Consider the following 13,361-nt stretch of genomic DNA (forward strand, 5'->3'; position numbering starts at 1 on the left):
TTTTTTTAAGGCTGCTCGAGAGCTCTGCTTGCTGCAGGAGGCTGCGAGTTGGTTTTTCTGAGGCTGCTTTGTCACTGCTCTGCTTCTGAGCTCCCCCATGTCGCAGGTAAAACAGTGGCTGATGCTGTGCAACAAGGCGTCTGTCCTTGACGGGATGCAGCGCAGCTGCTGAGACGCTGGAGTGGAAATTGGATTAGTTTCTTCCCAGTTTAAAAGGAAAATGATTCAGTCCTTTGGCAATGGTTTTGCCAAACTACAAGTTTGTACTCCCAGACAGATTTGATATGTGCCCTCCTGGTGATGCTAAATGGTGTCTGTGGCCCATGGGGTGGGTTTGTTGTGTGATGAGTGACTGATCACTTTCTGGATCTTGAGATTCTCCAAGAATATGTGGGGTTGGAAGAAAAACTGGCTGTCTGGGAAGCTCCAACCCTCCTTGTTTGGCCTCTTCTGCCAACTTCAGTCATCTTCCCTGTAAGCCTGTTAACCCTCAGGGAGACTGAGTTTCCCTTGAACAGAGAAACTCTCCCACGGTATCCTCATTTTATTCCCAAACTGCTCATACCCCTTTTCAGGAGGTGCACGACCTCCTTACAGGGTGTTTGCCAGCTTTAAGCCTTGAAGGATCTGTTAATACCACAGGTACAAAGCTCGGCAGAGCTTTAGCTGGGACTCTGTGGAGCTCCAGGTGTCTGCTACGAGTATGTCTGTAAGGAATTGCCTCTTTTATCATATTCCACGTGCTCTTAACATCTTTTGCAAAAAAACCTTCCCTATCTCAGAATTAAAGGCACCTCTGGGAACTAAACCTAGATCCCCTACAACAGTGGCATTTTAACCTTAAATCTTCCTTTTTCTGTATCTTTTCTGACAGAGGTGGAACTTCTACCTCAGAAGGAGGTACCTGACCGTAGATTTTACGGCAAGGCCATTTGGATGGTAACGTGCGTGTTATTACCTGCAGCTGGCCACCCCCGCTGTATATAGGAACAGGGGAAGGTAATCCCATTTGTCATAGCTGCAGCTCAATGCTTGAGAGGTGAAGCCTCTCCTTTCAGCTGGACAGGGCTTGCAGGATGAGTGGGAGGAGGTTGCAATGTTTGTGTTCGTTATTTTGCATTTTTCACTTGCAGATCTGCTAGCTAAAAGGATAACGCTGGTGCTCCGTCACAGGGATAGTCTAGGAGAGGACTCTCTAAGGTGGTTTCTGTCCTTTGGACTGCAGGTATCATTTCCTTCCCTGTGCTTTGACCGAGTCATCTCTCCGTTTACATGCCTCCTGCTGGCTTTTCACACACAGCACTTTGCAGTCTCTGTGCCCTGTGCATTTTTTCTCATTTTGTGGTGGAGGCTGCTGTCCATCTCCAGTTATCCTTTGATGGCAGCCCTCCTCCTCCTCCCTCACCATGTGATTTCTCCAAGCACGTGCTGAAAAGAGCTACCTGTAAACACCTGCATAACTGCTGCTCCTCCTCCTCCTTGCTGAGAACATACCCCTGTCTGTGATGCTTGTCAGAGCCTTTGCAAGCGATGGTGCCGGTGCACGATGATTAATGCTGGTTGTGATCCCCGGAGCCGCCTTGTTTTACACTTGGCTACTGCCTCCTGTAAAGCTGGGACGTGCTTTGTGTGTGACAGCTGTCACAGCGCTCCAGAACTGGGATGCGTGGCACTCGGCTAACGCAAACTCAAATAAGTGCAATTTGCTTTGCTTTTCATGCCTTGTTTAATAATCAGTGCAAGTCCGCAGTTCAGCAAGTGAAAAGTTTCGCAGCATCAGATCCAAATTGAAAATATTCATAAGCTTGTAGCAAAGCCCTCTAAAAGAAATGGCTGAGCTCTGCTTTAAAAATTGCAGAAACCAGACTGCTCCTAATGGGGTAGTTTATTTTGGGAGACAGATTAAAAGGCACGCCGATGATGGGACATGAGTTATTTCAGGGCAATGCTGAGAGGAGAAATTGCGCTTGTTGTCTTCCTACTGCATCCAGCTCTGGAATTGCTTTTATGGTGGTGAGATACCTGCACTTGGAGGGCTGCTGGTCCTGCCAGCCAAAGGATCTGGAAGATTGGAGCTGGAAAAATGAGCCTTTGTTCTGAAAGTCCACGGATCCATAATGATTCATCTTCAGCTTGTTTGCAGTTTAGGGAGCAGAAGAAGGCCTTGACAGTTGCTGACAGCGAGCGTGGGTGAGCTGCCGAGGCGCACTCAGTTGTGTTCTTTTGCCTCAATTACAGGGAGACTTTCCTAGGTCTCCCCACTGATCAACTTTAATGGGTTCAATAGGTTTTGAGAGACTTGAAGACCTCATATGTAGCATGACTTCTTCTCAGCCAAACAGTAGAGTGCAGTAATGTCTCCATCAGACCTGTAGCTCCCAGGTAAACCAATGCACATGCTTCACAGAGCTCTGTACTCTTAATTTATTGCGTGTTTTCCCCCCAAAAGGAAAACATGACATGATTAAATCAGTCCCAGTTCTTGGGACTACAACTACTCCTTCCAAACTACATTTGGAAGCTTTTGATTAACCTGAATCCTTTGGATCGGTCACTGATGGGTCTGCCAGGAACTTGTACCTGAAGGTCATTCCTAAATGATTCTGTGGTTGTATGAAGTCTCCAACCTGTCAGGACATAAATAGGACATGGGACATGGACAAACAGGACACGGACTTAACCAAATCCCATCAAAGCCACCCTAACGAGTCAGGTGGGAACTTCAGCCACCCTGGCAGCCATTTCTATGCTAGCACAAGCTTTGAAGAAACTACCAGCAGGTCAAAAACACATTCTGATGGTAAAAGAGACACATCCCTGTCCATCCCTAATGCAGGGGAGCTAGAGATAGCCAGGGATAGCTGCCAAGCCTTAGGACCGTGGTGGACGAGACGCGTGCGTGCTGTGAATCTCCTGCTTCTGCTGAGCTCAGCAAGAGACGCGTGTCTCGGACGGCGAGGCGCCGTTAAGCACTCGTGAAAGGGGCTGTGGGAGCAGACCTCGAGTTAACAAAACTACAGCAAATTAAGATGTACGACTGCGAAGGGTCTGGTGTCGGGAAAGCAGCGATGCGTGGCTTCACTTTTTTTTTTTTTTTTTTTTTTTCGGAGCGCCGTAATTAACAGCCGGAGAATTGAGTTACAGTTTGTCAAAGTCGCGCGGGGTAAGAAGCACGGAGAGCAGGCCTGGAGAGCATGCAGGGAAAGAGGTTTGCAGGAGATTATCTGACATCGTGGGCTGCTTCACGGCTGCCTGCTCCTACCTGAAAAGGTCAAAGCCAGCCTGACGGCTACGGACACGCTTCTTTTGCGAGCCCCGTCTTTTGGGGAATCCGGGGAGTTCCTATAAACTTTTCTTGATGGATACTTCAAAGACCTTTCTGTAACACTCCTTCTTCAGCCTCGTTACCTCTGGAAGAATGAAACACCAGAGTTTGTGCTGCCTTCATCTGAAACCTTAATCTGTGAAAAACCACCAAAGAGCCTTTAAAGAAATGCAGCAAGCAAGAAGCCTTTTCAAGTGAAGTAAGTTCTAAATACTGGACTACAAGATTAGAAATAATCGTATTTTTATTTTTTTTTAATTTCATTTTGTGTTTAACAAAGGTCCTCTTCAGCCTTCAGTGTTTCATTAGCTTTGCAAGCTAGTGAGCCCACAGTTTTTCCTACTGTGTTAAATTCCTTAAGACTACGTCTTTCTCTCCACGTTCAAGATGGAATTTCCCTTTTATCCTCTTTAGTATTTCATTAACCTATTTCGGGAGTGATGCTCCTGGATTTATACCAAGTGGAGCTGCCGTGACTCAGCTGTGTCTGTGCCAGGTTTTGGACTCGGAGATCCACGAGTCCAAAAAATGCTTCTAATCCAGTCCACTTGTGCTCCCCCATGAGCGTTCTTTATCTTTAAGTGTCTTTGCTGTTGATCACGGCGTTTTCAAGACTGTCACAATATTTTAGAGCTCGTCCATCACGAGAAGAGTTCAGCACCGGCGATTCGCAGAACCCGCTTCGCCATTGGAATTTCATGAAGCCCTCACCTGGCATTTTAATAACACAAATGTCAGATTTGGATCCAGAGGGTGGTAGGTGAGTTGTTCCCATTCTCTAGGGAAATTCTCCTCCTCCACATCTCACCCGTGGAGGGAAGTTCATCACAGCCACATCCACGGGCTGTCTGCTTTGGAACTCCATCGCGGGTTTGGTGACGGTTCCTGTCTCAGCAGGAAGGATCTTCCCCAGGGTATGAAGTTATTTTCCAATTTTTATGTCTTTATTTTGAGGGCAGGGTGAATTTAACACTGAAATCCTCAGCGGTGGCTGACCTAGAGGTGTGGAAGCTACGAGGTGCTCCTGGTGTTGTGCAGAATCCGGGCAGGATCGCGGCGCTTTCCTCCCCGCTGACCTCAGCCCTGCCTGCGTGCTCTGCTTTAACTGCCACTAAAGGGGCAATTACTGCCCGTCGCGGATGCGAGCAGCTATTTACTGAGATCTAGGCTGAAATCATTAACTCATTTCACAGCCTGGTCGATAGCCATGAGATGGAGAGGAGCGGGCTCTGCGCGATGCGACACCAGTGCAGAGGGACAGATCCTCACGGGAAGCTGCCTGTTGGTGATGTCAGCTCAGGTTTGAGCAGTGGTACAGGGGCCAGAGAATATTTTTGCCTCTCGTTTTGCCAAGAACTGGTGGCACAGACTAAGCAGCTCGCTTTCACGTTACGTTTTCTGCGTCCTTCCTCCCCTCGATGTCTGCAGAAGGCTTTCAAAATCAGACGGCGACGGTGAGTTGCGAATCAGGAGCTCAGCGTTTGTCGTTCCAGCAGAAGGAGATTGCAACCCGGGGTCAGCAGATAGCTGCACGCCCCAGCTCCTGCTGCAGAGAGGTTGCTGCTGGAACGGTCGAGAGGGAGAGGAGCACGTGGCATCACCCACCTGCTGTTCTGCTGGGTTCCTTCTCCAAGGTTCCTTCCTCAAAAGACGTTTCGCCTCTGCCGAGATTTCGCATCCTTCTATGAAAACGAGAGGAGCTTTTGCCTCTCTGCAGAACGCAATCCTTCAAAAAACGTCACTCCTCCTCTTCTGTGTTGCACCTTTCCTTCTCTTTCAGCCGGTGACAGGCAGTTTGCACCAGATGAAAACGCAGCCGAGGTGCGGGCGTGTGCTTCGTCTTTTTTGCCGACACTTTCGGTGTAGGCTGCTGGGAACAAAGGAGGGATGTGAGACCACTGAGCATCGCTGGCAGCCTCGCCAGAAAGTGGAAAAGGCCTGGCTCATCCACGCTAGTCTGAAATACCTGCGGTTTTGTATGCACCCAGCGTGGTGGCACGGTAATTTGGAAACGAATAGCGCTAGCTGGGGGAAACCTGGGCTTCCTCTGCAAAGTGCTTTAACGCCAAAGGAACGCGTTCAGCTAATTGCTTGCCTGTGGCAAACAGATTGCCTGAGGGTGAAGCAGAAGCGCCACTCCTAGAAAGCTTCCTAATTACATCGACGTAGCCTTCAGCCACGTTGGAAGGCAAATTATTATTTTTTTTATTTCTTCTTTCTGCAGAAAGTGATGGGGTGCCGGCAGCCGCGGCACGAAGCACCCGGCGTCGAGCACCTTCCCCTGTAATTTGGGGGCGTTGGAGGGGACCCCTTCACCCCAGGAAATTTATACCTGTGATACCCCACGGCGTTTCATTTGCTGTGCTCCGGCTCCTCAACACGTGTCCTGCTCTATTGAAACGTTTTAACGTATCCAAAGAAATCCGTGTTACGAATTGAAAAGTAATAGCTAGGGTATTTCAAAGTTAGTGAAAGAAATCTGTTTGGGGAGGGGAAAAAAGAAAAGGAAAGAAAGAAAGAAAGAAAGAAAGAAAGGGGAGACTTTGGAGAAATGTCTTGCTGTGTAATGCTGGCTCTTTATGAAGTGTATATTCCCAGGCTCTCCAGATTGCAGAGGTCATGATTACTCTCACAATTTGCCCTCCTCTTCTTTCCATCAAGGACATTTTTTCCCCGCGTTGCCTGGCAATTCATGTGCAGATCTCTCAGGTCCTGCCCTGTGCTCTGCCTCTGTTTTCTGTGCTGGTCACACTGCCAGCACCTCCAGACTGGCCTGCCCGAGGATGCGCAATTCTGGCTTGCTAACGGGACCTGCTGCCTGCTGGGCTATGGGGGATTTTGCTACTTTTCCTACAGTTCAGAGATCACAGCTCCTTATTAGCTCTCCAGAGGTCTGTCTTCCTAGGAAGCTGTCTGTTAAACCTGAATTGCCTGGGAACTGAAAGCAGGAACCCGATTTCTGTTGTTTTTAAGGAAAAAAAAGCGCACCCCACCCGACGTTTCTCAAAACGCTGCCTTGGAGTATCGAGCTCAGGCTCTGAGCATGCAGAGACGAGCGTGCGAGCTCATCAAAAAGGGATTGGAGATGGAATCAGAAAAATAAAAGTCCCCTGCCAGGCTGTGCTTTTCATCCCAGGTAACTTGAGTAGGTGGCATGCACCTGTCGGGTGATTGATGCAGTTAATTTAAGACGTGAACTGAATTGTTTTGAAGAACGATGGCAAAAAGCTTGTTATGTGCAGAGATGTTTTTATCAGCCTGAAAAGAAATGTCTCAAATCGGTTGCAAATTAAGGGCCTGATTTCTCCCTCCCCCTCAGAAAAAAATTGCATAAATAAGGGGTGTGCATCTCTAAGTCATGCAGTCAGCTTTGTCTGATGCGCCCGGATCTTTGCAGAATGCACACGAATCTTAGCTCCGAACAGTTTTTAAGGTAAAAAAACTCCTTTTTGCACATCCATTTGTGCAAAACCAGCTGGGGAATGCACCTGAGCATGCCAAGGAGCATGTCTACAGCCAAGTGTAAAATGGCAGCAGTACTTAATTCTGGGCACAGTTAATTAGAGGTTGCAGATAACACCTCCTGTGCGTATCTATTTGGACATGCACAGGCGCTGGATTTGGGATGGAGATCAAACCACTGCTGTGTCCATGCACAAGGCAGTGGACAGCACATGCTTTGGTGTCTTACAGCTGATATGTTATTTCTGGTATGGAGACTTAGCTAGATGCACAAGTTTAATGTCACTGTATTTCAGAGAAGACGTATTTTACATTCTGTCTTCAGCCAAACTTTTGCCTTTGCACCTGTAATAACATGGAAATGATACTAAAAATGCAGGAAGCTTAGGCAAGCTTACAATTAAACAGATTCTGTAGACAGTCAGAGCTGTGGTGGCAGCATGTGTGTAAGATTTTGGGTAATCTGTTGACCGTAGATGACCTATAAAAACCAAATTCACTGAATCGGTAAAATAAAAAAATTGATTTCTTTATCATAACTAATAGCATGCAATTAAGCCGTCGTGTGGCAGATTAAAACTTTCAGACTTTTTTTTTTGTCCATAGCATCAAAGGGGCACCAATAGATCAAAAATCAGATTTTTATCACTGCTCTGGTGAAAGGCGTTGTAGCGGCATCCTCCGGCATCCTTCGAGCCCGAGCAAATGTGAATGTCAGCTTCGTGAATTAAGGTGATAGCATCTTTGCTGGATGCCCTCCTAGTGTTGCATCATCCTTTGACGAGTGAACGTGTTGACTTTTTTTAGTATTTTATCAAAAAATTCAATATTTGCACCTGAAACCTCTGCTTCACTCTTTGACACCGAGTGCGTCGCCCCGTTGGATTTGCCGGGGTATCCCACTGCTCACCTTGAAACCAACCACCACAGGTCTGGTTTTTTATTGCCTACGTTTGGATCCCCAAGCCCTGATTATCCGAGTGCTTCCACATCTCCTCGGCCTTCCACACAGGGGGAATCCACTTGAGGCCAATGGAAATGCGTGCGTGTGAAGGCAAATATTTGCTTAGCTGCCTTGGGACAGCAGCCGACAAGTCAGCGTTTCCTTTTCAGCATTTCTGAGAGGCCTGAGCGACTTTTTTTTTGGTTCAAAGCATGAATGCACTGTCATTTTAAGAAAAAAAGTTAATGACTACTTGTCTCTTTCTTTCTGCCGTGCCATTCAGTCCCCAAACTAGCTTGTATCCCCCCCAGATGGGAAACAGGAAAGCAAAACTGGGCTGTCTGGCCAGCCCTTGTTGAATCAAGTCTTTTTTTTTAAAAAAACTAAGAGTGCTGATATAAACTGCGAGCCATAAGCTCCTTCAGACTTCATTGAATCTCTTCCCACTCTTTAGTTTGGGAAGGAAAATCCGGAAACCTATGAAGAGCGTTAATTGTTGACTTGCTGTGGCCTTTCATCCCTCTTCTTTGTGTCGGCTGTGAAAGCGCGCCTGGCGCTGGCCTCCTGCGCCGGATATATTCACTGGAAACCTGAATGACTATTCAGGTGAATAAAAGCCCTGCAAAATCCTCTGGAATGGCAGGCTGAAAACGAACTTGGCTCTTGCAGGGATTATGAAACGAATATTGGGGTTGACTGCGTACTGCGCGCGTCGTGCGGCCACGTCACGGGCTCGCCGATCCAGGTCTCCTGTCTCTCCTTGCACATGGCTACAACTAACCTTGGTAAAGTCCCTGCTGGGTGTTTGGTGTGTGTTTGGAGTGTGTTACAGCTCTGTGAACATGCGTAGCCTTCATTTCAAGTCTTCAACAGGTTGATCGTGGTCATCTGATGTTGACTTTCTTTTTCTTAAGCGGGTTACGTGCTATTTCCAAGGTACTTTTGCAGCATCTACCCACAAAGTCTTAGGTTTGCTTGATGTATTGGAAATACCAAGCAGTAAACAGGTCAGATATGATGTGCATTGGATATTTTCTACAGCAGTGATCCCCAGCAGCACTGCTTAACCTTCAAACTAAAGCAGTGCAAGCCTTCTGTGGGCAAGAGGAGCGAGCTATAGACCACCGATTTTTCCACTCCACGCTGATATTGGAGAGGTGGAGGTGGTTAAGTAAGTATTTAGCCTTTAGACAAACTAATTTATGTCGTATTTTCAATGTCAATTATCTGTATATTGATGGCTTTTAGTAATAATTGCATCTCTTTTTCACCAACTGTCCCATATGCCCATGGGAAGTAAAGCACCTGCCTCAGCCGGGCTGTGATTGCTGTAAATGCCTGATTTTCTTAGCCTGAGTTCTGTGTGTTCATCACTTGGCAGCTTTTACACGAAAAGCCCAAGGGGGTTCTTTTTTTCCAAGTGGTAACCCCTTTTGCAAAATATATCAGCCGGGTATTTGCAGTTTTCAGTAGCACCAGGCACACCAGGACCTGGGCTCTGCTCTCCTTCCTTGCACGCAGCTTCCCAAGGAATAGGAAGGGCTTCCACTCTCCTGGGCACGTTAATACTGTTCCTCTTGCCAACGCAAACTTGCAAAAAGAGGATGAGAAACAGACCTCTTGCCAAGGCTCCCTTTCCGCTGACAGATTTAGCATGTGCTCTCCTTCGTCTTGCCTGATACAGCTTTGTTTTAGAACAAAGATTGCAAAATATTGAAGGGAAAAGGAGCTGTTGCGGAGGATCGATCCCCTCTCTGTGCACAGTTCATCTTTTTTTTTTTCCCAGTCTCAATATCCTTGTCCTTGAGGAGAAAACAGAGAGGACAGGCAGGGACGTGGCATGGTGCCCACCAGGGGATGTCTCCGTTGTTCTCCTGCCCCTTGGTTTTCAGTCTCCAGCAGAGAAAGAAGCCTGTGACCATATAGCAGGACCTGGGAGAAGACCACTGGAGGGCACGGAGGAACAACCATGCCTGGAAGTCCTAAACCACACAGCCAGAACCTGCAGCACGATGGATTTCAATGCTGACCCAATAAAGCCGAGGGGATTCTGTCCTATATATTATTTATAGGACGTCTCTGCTCTTGTCTGCTTGTAATTCCAGGGATATCGTGTTTCTGGTGTTTCAACTTCGTCCTCCATTCAGAAACAACTTCAGATCTTTATCCCGTTGCAGCGTGTGGGAAGGAAAGATGTTTTCAATATTCAGGATATGGCTGGAAGGCGATTCTCCCGTACCGAGGGGAGTAATTGCTACAATCGAAGGCAGGCAATTAGTGGTAGTGGTTGGAAATTTCGGAACAAACGTAAATTAAAACACATCTTGGAGGATAACGTGACTTTTTCTGGTATTGATTTTTTTTTTTTTTTTTTTTTTAATCAGAAGTTGGTTAATACAGTTTAGTTTGAGCCAGTGGAAAAGAAAAGAAAACGCTGTATTGTAGGCTGGAGGGAAAGGAGGAGTTTTGTGCACATCCACTGCGATTTGGGTGTGTGGTTTGCAAGTGAGAGTGGATTCTTTGCCCAATCTGAGTCCACATCTCCGAAAAATGCTTAATTGCTTGAGTCACCCATATTAAAAATGATGTGCTGATGGCAGCACGTGTCATGCTCTGGAGTGTACCTGGAGCAAGTCACCCCGCTGCTCTCCTTCAGGCTTCTTCTGCAAAAAGAAGCCTGCAGGGGTGATGGATTATTTAATATATTTAAAGAGGGGAAGCTTATATTTACTAGTACATAAATTGTGTTTTACGAATATTATTTTCGAATATTATTTTCGACTAGTTTTATATCTGGCTACTAAACTGGCACTCTCTTAGGAGAAGGAGCAACGGCTGGCCGTGAGCAAGGTCTGAAACAGCTCGAGAAGTCTCAGATGAGAAAGATAACCAACAACATTATTCTGCTTTTTTTTTTTACAGTGACAGGATGAAAGTCATCACGGTGATATAGGATAGGAATTTAAAGTTTCAGTAATTTTACGGTAGGTCAAATTCCCTGCTAGGTTAACTAAAAATGTCAGATACTATTTAGGGCTTGTTTGGCATCACAGCTGATGTGGTAAGTCAATTTTCACGATCTCGGGAAGCATCTTAAAACCACACGTTTTATGGATGAGCTTACAGTATAAATAGTGATAAATGGAAATGTGGAGGCACCAGTCTGTCCCCTGCTGCCCTTCCAAGGCTTCTGGTGTCCAACCGAGTACCAGAAGTTCTTTAGAAAGCAATTAATATCTTTAATATCTGTTTAATATTCTTATTAATGATATAGAGAGGGGGATTGAGTGCATCCTCAGCAGGTTTGCTGATGACCTTGAGCTTTGTGGTGTGGTCGGCACGCCGGAGGAAGGGATGGCATCCAGAGGGACCTGGGTGGGCTGAGGGCTGGAACCTCACGAGGTTCACCAAGGCCAAGTGCAAGGTCCTGGACGTCACATCCTGAGGCTGCGAGATGAGATGGAGATGTGAGAAAGGGGAATTAAAGCACAGACTACTTGGTGCTGGAGATTGAGTTGGTTGGAGAGGTCTCCAGAGGTCTCCAAATGCTGGTTGGAGACCTCTAGAGCCAGTCCAACCTCATGCTCACTGCGGGGCTCACACCAGCACTGGGATGGGGCAACTATATTACTGGGACCAGTCCAGAAACTCCCTTATACATCTGCGGATCCCCTGGTCCTGCAGCACCCTCCTCATGGCCAACCCAAATCTCCCAAGCCTTCGTTTGTGCAGAGAAAGAAGCAGAGAGAAGAGGCTTCAAGCTGCGTGTTCGGGGAAGGCTTTTTAAAGCAAAACACAGCAAAGTCAGGTGGCGAAGATAAAAAAAATCAGGATAATCACCCGGGGGAGGATGTGGCTGAGTTGGAGAGCAGAACGAGAGCACTAAATGCAGGAGTGCAGCGGGGCTCGCTTCAAAAGGAAAAGCCAGCAAGGTCTCCAGTTAAAGAAATTAATAGGAATATATCGGGAAAAAGCATTTGAGAACTACTGAGAGTGTTTTCTGGGCACGCAGGGACAGATATGTTAGATATTTTTGAAAGTGCATTTATTTATTGGCTACCTGCTGGTGAAACCCATCTGTCTTGTAGATATAAAGCGAGGAATTTATAGTGCAGGATTCATCTGCACACAGACATTTTGTTCTCTGGATGCAAGCTAATATAACAGCTTTTTTTTTTTTTCTTTTATTTTCCTTTTTTTTTTTTTTCTTTTTTTTCCTTGCTGCAGATTTGTTGTAGGGGGGCTGGTTTCTCATTTACCGAGGGCCAGGCGGGTGTTTTTCTAAGCTCTGCCTAACACAGATAATCAGAAATCCAGCTGTGGTCTTTTTCCTACATCATTTTTGGGCTCGCTGGTTTGTTGTCACCAAGTTTGACACCTGACTGCAGTAACCATCTGTTCCTTGTTTTTTTTCGGGCCAGGACAAGGGTTTCTTTGACTGTATTTTTATATCCTATCTAGCCTAATTGAATCATGAGTTCTGTGGATCCTCTGGCTTTTAAGTAGATCATCAGTTTCACCAAAGGAAAGGTCAAGATTTTTCACGCCTAAGCGTTTATTTTGGGGCATCAGGAGATCCAGAAGATCCAAACTCCGGAGCTGCTTGGTGCTTATAAATTACCCATTAAATTTTCCATGCAACAAAGACCCCCGAGCTGCACGAACCCCCTTGCTCCATTTAATTTCCAGGTGCTTCAAGCCTTGCCCTCCATCACAACGGCGTGCGTTCAGCCTGCCTCCCCACTTCAGGCTTCATGTGGGTTGGTCACGTCACCACGTGGCACGAAACACAGGTTTTGGGCATTAACACCTTGCTTTTTCTGTGCTCTCTGCCCAGGTACCTGCTGACCGAGCCTTAAATTGTGAGATTTGTGGCTGGGGACAGCGGCTCGCTGCCCCTCCTGCTCCCAGCACCTCGCCTTCCTGAGCGCCCCAGTGGCGAGACACGAGGGGCCTGCAGGGATAATAGGCTGCCACCCTAATTAACGGGTAATGCAATTTATTCCCATTCAGAACCTCCTGAAAGGCCGTACACAAGCGATGTTGTGTTAATCACTGGCTCCATTAGACGTGTCAGTGCATTAAACGCCGTCAGCGTTCATACAGGGAACTGGAATTGCAGCAGGTAATGACTGGGCTTCACACACTTTTGTTTTGGTATTCTCTCAAATTGCGATCTAGTGAACAGAAGGGATATTATTTAAAGCAGAATTATTGGTTTAATCTAAACCAGAACTGGGCTGGAGCATGAAAATGCTCAGCGCCTTCCCTCTGCAGATGGCCCGTGCGTGCAGGATGCTGACACCCTGAGCGTGTCCTCCCGAGGGATGCCGACGTGCCAGCCAGTGGAAATCTTCCCCAAAAAAAGGGTCCAGGTCAGAACTGAGGGCAAATGAGCCAGCCCCAAATCAGCCAGATTGACTACGGTATTACCTGGGGTTACGTCAGGTGAAATAAGGCCGGAGCAGAGCTGAAAGTTGCTTTGAAAGTGAGGCCGATGAGTTGGTGTAGATGAAAAATGGGGAAAAAGGCAATGAATAATGAAATAATTGAAAGAATAGTCAGGCTTTGGGATGGGTTGCCCAGGGAGGTGGGGGAGTCCCCGTCCCTTGGGATGTTCAAGGAGAGGTT

The 13,361-nt window shown here is 46.9% G+C and overlaps 1 protein-coding gene across 10 annotated transcripts in view; it reads left to right on the forward strand.

Moving 5' to 3' along the window:
• FAM168A (family with sequence similarity 168 member A) overlaps positions 1-13,361 on the forward strand; it is a 164,722-nt gene that overhangs the window by 71,140 nt on the left and 80,221 nt on the right. The window contains exon 1 of one of the 10 annotated variants that reach the window (XM_082751919.1): positions 3,485-3,524. The exons of the other annotated variants lie outside the window; for them this stretch is intronic. The gene's annotated coding sequence lies outside the window, so the exon portion shown is untranslated. Of the gene's footprint in view, positions 1-3,484; positions 3,525-13,361 lie in introns of those variants that run through there. 10 annotated transcript variants of the gene reach the window in all.

The sequence above is a fragment of the Aythya marila genome (genome assembly GCF_965140915.1).
Source record: "Aythya marila genome assembly, chromosome: 1".
Taxonomy (NCBI): Eukaryota; Metazoa; Chordata; class Aves; order Anseriformes; family Anatidae; genus Aythya; species Aythya marila.